Genomic DNA, 9,117 nt, shown 5'->3' on the forward strand with positions numbered 1-9,117 from the left:
ACCACACATTTAACTACTGACCACACAACTACTGACCACATAACTACTGACTACATAACTACTGACCACATATTTAACTACTGACCACATAACTACTGACTACATAACTACTGACCACACATTTAACTACTGACCACATAACTACTGACTACATAACTACTGACCACACATTTAACTACTGACCACATAACTACTGACCACACATTTAACTACTGACCACATAACTACTGACCACAACTACTGACCACACATTTAACTACTGACCACACATTTAACTACTGACTACATAACTACTGACCACACATTTAACTACTGACCACATAACTACTGACTACATAACTACTGACCACACATTTAACTACTGACCACACATTTAACTACTGACCACATAACTACTGACCACACATTTAACTACTGACCACACATTTAACTACTGACCACATAACTACTGACCACACATTTAACTACTGACCACATAACTACTGACCACAACTACTGACCACACATTTAACTACTGACCACACATTTAACTACTGACCACACATTTAACTACTGACCACATAACTACTGACCACAACTACTGACCACACATTTAACTACTGACCACATAACTACTGACTACATAACTACTGACCACACATTTAACTACTGACCACAACTACTGACCACAACTACTGACCACACATTTAACTACTGACCACACATTTAACTACTGACCACATAACTACTGACCACATAACTACTGACCCCATAACTACTGACCCCATAACTACTGACCCCATAACTACTGACCCCATAACTACTGACCCCATAACTACTGACCCCACATTTAACTACTGACCACACATTTAACTACTGACCACACATTTAACTACTGACCACACATTTAACTACTGACCACAACTACTGACCACAACTACTGACCACAACTACTGACCACAACCATACCTCAACCATACCTCAACCATACCTCAACCATACCTCAACCATACCTCAACCATACCTCAACCATACCTCAACCATAAAACAACCAAATCTCTCTGATAAATTAAAGAAACAACTGAGTGTTGTCTCATCAAATATTAGAAATCAACACGTGTCCAGTAAGAATTGTCTTTCAAGTTTCTTGTTACCTACCTTAATGAGCAATAAATTATACATTTGTCATTAAATAATCAAATTCTTTGTCTCATGGTATATTAGTACATTGTTTAACAGAATTATCATATATATATTATCATATCTGCCATGAAAGGTGACTGTATAGTTCCCTTAAGGAAAAGCACCTTTATCCCTGTCAATCTGCTTTCTCTGTGAGAGCTTCCCATGTCTGGAATACACTGCCATCAGACACACATAACTGCACCACATATCACACTTTCAGAAAATGCTTGAAGACATGGCTAAAGGTCAATCAGATTTGTGAACATGGTCCCTAGCTGTGTATTGCCTCTTTCCATGTCTGTTGTCTGTAGCTTGTGAGGTGTGGAAACACTTTGTTGCTTTTATGAATTTTGTCTTGTTGCTTTTTGTGCTTTGTTGTTCTGTCTGCATGCCATGTCTTGCTTGTTCTATGTTGTTCTGTCTGCATGCCATGTCTTGCGTGTTCTATGTTGTTCTGTCTGCATGCCATGTCTTGCTTGTTCTATGTTGTTCTGTCTGCATGCCATGTCTTGCTTGTTCTATGTTGTTCTGTCTGCATGCTATGTCTTGCTTGTTCTATGTTGTTCTGTCTGCATGCTATGTCTTGCTTGTTCTATGTTGTTCTGTCTGCATGCTATGTCTTGCTTGTTCTATGTTGCTCTGTCTGCATGCTATGTCTTGCTTGTTCTATGTTGCTCTGTCTGCATGCTATGGAAGGGGGTATACCTAGTCAGTTGTAAGGGGAAATGGGGGATACCTAGTCAGTTGTAAGGGGAAATGGGGGATACCTAGTCAGTTGGAAAGGGAAAGGGGGATACCTAGTTAGTTGGAAAGGGGGATACCTAGTCAGTTGGAAAGGGGGATACCTAGTCAGTTGGAAAGGGGGATACCTAGTCAGTTGGAAAGGGAAAGGGGGATACCTAGTCAGTTGTAAAGGGGGATACCTAGTCAGTTGGAAAGGGAAAGGGGGATACCTAGTCAGTTGGAAAGGGAAAGGGGGATACCTAGTCAGTTGGAAAGGGGGATACCTAGTCAGTTGTAAAGGGAAAGGGGGATACCTAGTCAGTTGGAAAGGGGGATACCTAGTCAGTTGGAAAGGGAAAGGGGATACCTAGTCAGTTGGAAAGGGGGATACCTAGTCAGTTGGAAAGGGGGATACCTAGTCAGTTGGAAAGGGGGATACCTAGTCAGTTGGAAAGGGAAAGGGGGATACCTAGTCAGTTGGAAAGGGAAAGGGGATACCTAGTCAGTTGGAAAGGGAAAGGGGGGATACCTAGTCAGTTGTAAAGGGGGATACCTAGTCAGTTGTAAAGGGGGATACCTAGTCAGTTGGAAAGGGGGATACCTAGTCAGTTGGAAAGGGGGATACCTAGTCAGTTGGAAAGGGGGATACCTAGTCAGTTGGAAAGGGAAAGGGGGATACCTAGTCAGTTGGAAAGGGAAAGGGGGATACCTAGTCAGTTGGAAAGGGGGATACCTAGTCAGTTGGAAAGGGAAAGGGGATACCTAGTCAGTTGGAAAGGGAAAGGGGGATACCTAGTCAGTTGTAAAGGGGGATACCTAGTCAGTTGGAAAGGGGGATACCTAGTCAGTTGGAAAGGGGGATACCTAGTCAGTTGGAAAGGGGGATACCTAGTCAGTTGGAAAGGGAAAGGGGGATACCTAGTCAGTTGGAAAGGGGGATACCTAGTCAGTTGGAAAGGGGGATACCTAGTCAGTTGTAAAGGGGGATACCTAGTCAGTTGGAAAGGGAAAGGGGGATACCTAGTCAGTTGGAAAGGGGGATACCTAGTCAGTTGGAAAGGGGGATACCTAGTCAGTTGGAAAGGGGGATACCTAGTCAGTTGGAAAGGGAAAGGGGGATACCTAGTCAGTTGGAAAGGGAAATGGGGGATACCAAGTCAGTTGGAAAGGGAAAGGGGGATACCTAGTCAGTTGTAAGGGGAAAGGGGGATACCTAGTCAGTTGTAAAGGGAAAGGGGGATACCTAGTCAGTTGTAAGGGGAAAGGGGGAAACCTAGTCAGTTGTAAGGGGAAAGGGGGAAACCTAGTCAGTTGTAAGGGGAAAGGGGGAAACCTAGTCAGTTGGAAAGGGAAAGGGGGATACCTAGTCAGTTGGAAAGGGAAAGGGGGGATACCTAGTCAGTTGTAAAGGGGGATACCTAGTCAGTTGTAAAGGGAAAGGGGGATACCTAGTCAGTTGGAAAGGGGGATACCTAGTCAGTTGGAAAGGGGGATACCTAGTCAGTTGGAAAGGGAAAGGGGGATACCTAGTCAGTTGGAAAGGGAAAGGGGGATACCTAGTCAGTTGGAAAGGGGGATACCTAGTCAGTTGGAAAGGGGGATACCTAGTCAGTTGTACAGGGAAAGGGGGATACCTAGTCAGTTGGAAAGGGAAAGGGGGATACCTAGTCAGTTGTAAAGGGAAAGGGTGATACCTAGTCAGTTGGAAAGGGGGATACCTAGTCAGTTGGAAAGGGAAAGGGGGATACCTAGTCAGTTGGAAAGGGAAAGGGGGATACCTAGTCAGTTGGAAAGGGGGATACCTAGTCAGTTGGAAAGGGAAAGGGGGATACCTAGTCAGTTGGAAAGGGAAAGGGGGATACCTAGTCAGTTGGAAAGGGAAAGGGGGATACCTAGTCAGTTGGAAAGGGAAAGGGGGATACCTAGTCAGTTGGAAAGGGAAAGGGGGATACCTAGTCAGTTGGAAAGGGAAAGGGGGATACCTAGTCAGTTGTAAAGGGGGATACCTAGTCAGTTGTAAAGGGGGATACCTAGTCAGTTGTAAAGGGGGATACCTAGTCAGTTGTAAAGGGGGATACCTAGTCAGTTGGAAAGGGGGATACCTAGTCAGTTGTAAAGGGAAAGGGGGATACCTAGTCAGTTGTAAAGGGAAAGGGGGATACCTAGTCAGTTGGAAAGGGAAAGGGGGATATCTAGTCAGTTGGAAAGGGAAAGGGGGGATACCTAGTCAGTTGGAAAGGGGGATACCTAGTCAGTTGGAAAGGGGGATACCTAGTCAGTTGGAAAGGGGGATACCTAGTCAGTTGGAAAGGGGGATACCTAGTCAGTTGGAAAGGGAAAGGGGGGGATACCTAGTCAGTTGGAAAGGGAAAGGGGGGGATACCTAGTCAGTTGTAAAGGGAAAGGGGGGGATACCTAGTCAGTTGTAAAGGGAAAGGGGGGGATACCTAGTCAGTTGGAAAGGGAAAGGGGGGGATACCTAGTCAGTTGGAAAGGGAAAGGGAGATACCTAGTCAGTTGGAAAGGGAAAGGGGGGGATACCTAGTCAGTTGTAAAGGGAAAGGGGGATACCTAGTCAGTTGGAAAGGGAAAGGGGGATACCTAGTCAGTTGGAAAGGGAAAGGGGGGGATACCTAGTCAGTTGTAAAGGGAAAGGGGGGGATACCTAGTCAGTTGGAAAGGGAAAGGGGGGGATACCTAGTCAGTTGTAAAGGGAAAGGGGGATACCTAGTCAGTTGGAAAGGGAAAGGGAAAGGGAGATACCTAGTCAGTTGTAAAGGGAAAGGGGGATACCTAGTCAGTTGGAAAGGGAAAGGGGGATACCTAGTCAGTTGGAAAGGGAAAGGGGGATACCTAGTCAGTTGTAAAGGGAAAGGGGGATACCTAGTCAGTTGGAAAGGGAAAGGGGGGATACCTAGTCAGTTGGAAAGGGAAAGGGGGATACCTAGTCAGTTGTAAAGGGAAAGGGGGATACCTAGTCAGTTGTAAAGGGAAAGGGGGATACCTAGTCAGTTGGAAAGGGAAAGGGGGATACCTAGTCAGTTGGAAAGGGAAAGGGGGGATACCTAGTCAGTTGGAAAGGGAAAGGGGGGATACCTAGTCAGTTGGAAAGGGAAAGGGGGATACCTAGTCAGTTGTAAAGGGAAAGGGGGATACCTAGTCAGTTGGAAAGGGAAAGGGGGATACCTAGTCAGTTGGAAAGGGAAAGGGGGATACCTAGTCAGTTGTAAAGGGAAAGGGGGATACCTAGTCAGTTGTAAAGGGAAAGGGGGATACCTAGTCAGTTGGAAAGGGAAAGGGGGATACCTAGTCAGTTGGAAAGGGAAAGGGGGATACCTAGTCAGTTGGAAAGGGAAAGGGGGATACCTAGTCAGTTGGAAAGGGAAAGGGGGATACCTAGTCAGTTGGAAAGGGAAAGGGGGATACCTAGTCAGTTGGAAAGGGAAAGGGGGATACCTAGTCAGTTGTAAAGGGAAAGGGGGATACCTAGTCAGTTGGAAAGGGAAAGGGGGATACCTAGTCAGTTGTAAAGGGAAAGGGGGATACCTAGTCAGTTGGAAAGGGGGATACCTAGTCAGTTGTAAAGGGGGATACCTAGTCAGTTGTAAAGGGGGATACCTAGTCAGTTGGAAAGGGGGATACCTAGTCAGTTGTAAAGGGAAAGGGGGATACCTAGTCAGTTGGAAAGGGAAAGGGGGATACCTAGTCAGTTGTAAAGGGAAAGGGGGGGATACCTAGTCAGTTGGAAAGGGGGATACCTAGTCAGTTGGAAAGGGAAAGGGGGGGATACCTAGTCAGTTGGAAAGGGAAAGGGGGGGATACCTAGTCAGTTGTAAAGGGAAAGGGGGGGATACCTAGTCAGTTGTAAAGGGAAAGGGGGGGATACCTAGTCAGTTGTAAAGGGAAAGGGGGATACCTAGTCAGTTGGAAAGGGAAAGGGGGATACCTAGTCAGTTGTAAAGGGAAGGGGGGATACCTAGTCAGTTGTAAAGGGAAGGGGGGATACCTAGTCAGTTGTAAAGGGAAGGGGGGATACCTAGTCAGTTGGAAAGGGAAAGGGAGATACCTAGTCAGTTGGAAAGGGAAAGGGGGATACCTAGTCAGTTGGAAAGGGGGATACCTAGTCAGTTGTAAAGGGAAAGGGGGATACCTAGTCAGTTGTAAAGGGAAAGGGGGATACCTAGTCAGTTGTAAAGGGAAGGGGGGATACCTAGTCAGTTGTAAAGGGAAGGGGGGATACCTAGTCAGTTGGAAAGGGAAAGGGGGATACCTAGTCAGTTGTAAAGGGAAGGGGGGATACCTAGTCAGTTGGAAAGGGAAAGGGAGATACCTAGTCAGTTGTAAAGGGAAAGGGGGATACCTAGTCAGTTGGAAAGGGGGATACCTAGTCAGTTGTAAAGGGAAAGGGGGATACCTAGTCAGTTGGAAAGGGAAAGGGGGATACCTAGTCAGTTGGAAAGGGAAAGGGGGGGATACCTAGTCAGTTGTAAAGGGAAAGGGGGGGATACCTAGTCAGTTGGAAAGGGAAAGGGGGGGATACCTAGTCAGTTGTAAAGGGAAAGGGGGATACCTAGTCAGTTGGAAAGGGAAAGGGAAAGGGAGATACCTAGTCAGTTGTAAAGGGAAAGGGGGATACCTAGTCAGTTGGAAAGGGAAAGGGGGATACCTAGTCAGTTGGAAAGGGAAAGGGGGGATACCTAGTCAGTTGGAAAGGGAAAGGGGGATACCTAGTCAGTTGTAAAGGGAAAGGGGGATACCTAGTCAGTTGGAAAGGGAAAGGGGGATACCTAGTCAGTTGGAAAGGGAAAGGGGGGATACCTAGTCAGTTGGAAAGGGAAAGGGGGATACCTAGTCAGTTGGAAAGGGAAAGGGGGATACCTAGTCAGTTGGAAAGGGAAAGGGGGATACCTAGTCAGTTGGAAAGGGAAAGGGGGATACCTAGTCAGTTGGAAAGGGAAAGGGGGATACCTAGTCAGTTGTAAAGGGAAAGGGGGATACCTAGTCAGTTGTAAAGGGAAAGGGGGATACCTAGTCAGTTGGAAAGGGAAAGGGGGATACCTAGTCAGTTGGAAAGGGAAAGGGGGATACCTAGTCAGTTGGAAAGGGAAAGGGGGGATACCTAGTCAGTTGGAAAGGGAAAGGGGGATACCTAGTCAGTTGGAAAGGGAAAGGGGGATACCTAGTCAGTTGGAAAGGGAAAGGGGGATACCTAGTCAGTTGTAAAGGGAAAGGGGGATACCTAGTCAGTTGTAAAGGGAAAGGGGGGTACCTAGTCAGTTGGAAAGGGAAAGGGGGGTACCTAGTCAGTTGGAAAGGGAAAGGGGGGTACCTAGTCAGTTGGAAAGGGAAAGGGGGATACCTAGTCAGTTGGAAAGGGAAAGGGGGATACCTAGTCAGTTGGAAAGGGAAAGGGGGATACCTAGTCAGTTGTAAAGGGAAAGGGGGATACCTAGTCAGTTGGAAAGGGAAAGGGGGATACCTAGTCAGTTGGAAAGGGAAAGGGGGATACCTAGTCAGTTGGAAAGGGGGATACCTAGTCAGTTGGAAAGGGAAAGGGGGATACCTAGTCAGTTGGAAAGGGAAAGGGGGGGATACCTAGTCAGTTGGAAAGGGAAAGGGGGGGATACCTAGTCAGTTGTAAAGGGAAAGGGGGATACCTAGTCAGTTGGAAAGGGAAAGGGAAAGGGAGATACCTAGTCAGTTGTAAAGGGAAAGGGGGATACCTAGTCAGTTGGAAAGGGAAAGGGGGATACCTAGTCAGTTGGAAAGGGAAAGGGGGGATACCTAGTCAGTTGGAAAGGGAAAGGGGGGATACCTAGTCAGTTGGAAAGGGAAAGGGGGATACCTAGTCAGTTGTAAAGGGAAAGGGGGATACCTAGTCAGTTGGAAAGGGAAAGGGGGATACCTAGTCAGTTGGAAAGGGAAAGGGGGATACCTAGTCAGTTGTAAAGGGAAAGGGGGATACCTAGTCAGTTGTAAAGGGAAAGGGGGATACCTAGTCAGTTGGAAAGGGAAAGGGGGATACCTAGTCAGTTGGAAAGGGAAAGGGGGATACCTAGTCAGTTGGAAAGGGAAAGGGGGGATACCTAGTCAGTTGGAAAGGGAAAGGGGGATACCTAGTCAGTTGGAAAGGGAAAGGGGGATACCTAGTCAGTTGTAAAGGGAAAGGGGGATACCTAGTCAGTTGGAAAGGGAAAGGGGGATACCTAGTCAGTTGGAAAGGGAAAGGGGGGTACCTAGTCAGTTGGAAAGGGAAAGGGGGATATCTAGTCAGTTGGAAAGGGAAAGGGGGATACCTAGTCAGTTGGAAAGGGAAAGGGGGATACCTAGTCAGTTGGAAAGGGAAAGGGGGATACCTAGTCAGTTGGAAAGGGAAAGGGGGATACCTAGTCAGTTGTAAAGGGAAAGGGGGATACCTAGTCAGTTGGAAAGGGAAAGGGGGGATACCTAGTCAGTTGGAAAGGGAAAGGGGGATACCTAGTCAGTTGGAAAGGGGGATACCTAGTCAGTTGGAAAGGGAAAGGGGGATACCTAGTCAGTTGGAAAGGGAAAGGGGGATACCTAGTCAGTTGGAAAGGGAAAGGGGGATACCTAGTCAGTTGGAAAGGGAAAGGGGGATACCTAGTCAGTTGGAAAGGGAAAGGGGGATACCTAGTCAGTTGTAAAGGGAAAGGGGGGATACCTAGTCAGTTGGAAAGGGAAAGGGGGGATACCTAGTCAGTTGGAAAGGGGGATACCTAGTCAGTTGGAAAGGGAAAGGGGGATATCTAGTCAGTTGGAAAGGGAAAGGGGGATACCTAGTCAGTTGGAAAGGGAAAGGGGATACCTAGTCAGTTGGAAAGGGAAAGGGGGGATACCTAGTCAGTTGGAAAGGGGGATACCTAGTCAGTTGGAAAGGGGGATACCTAGTCAGTTGGAAAGGGAAAGGGGGATACCTAGTCAGTTGTAAAGGGGGATACCTAGTCAGTTGGAAAGGGAAAGGGGGATACCTAGTCAGTTGGAAAGGGAAAGGGGGATACCTAGTCAGTTGGAAAGGGGGATACCTAGTCAGTTGTAAAGGGGGATACCTAGTCAGTTGGAAAGGGGGATACCTAGTCAGTTGGAAAGGGAAAGGGGGGATACCTAGTCAGTTGGAAAGGGGGATACCTAGTCAGTTGGAAAGGGAAAGGGGGATACCTAGTCAGTTGGAAAGGGAAAGGGGGATACCTAGTCAGTTGGAAAGGGAAAGGG

Source organism: Salvelinus fontinalis, chromosome 1, assembly GCF_029448725.1.
Source record: "Salvelinus fontinalis isolate EN_2023a chromosome 1, ASM2944872v1, whole genome shotgun sequence".
NCBI lineage: Eukaryota > Metazoa > Chordata > Actinopteri > Salmoniformes > Salmonidae > Salvelinus > Salvelinus fontinalis.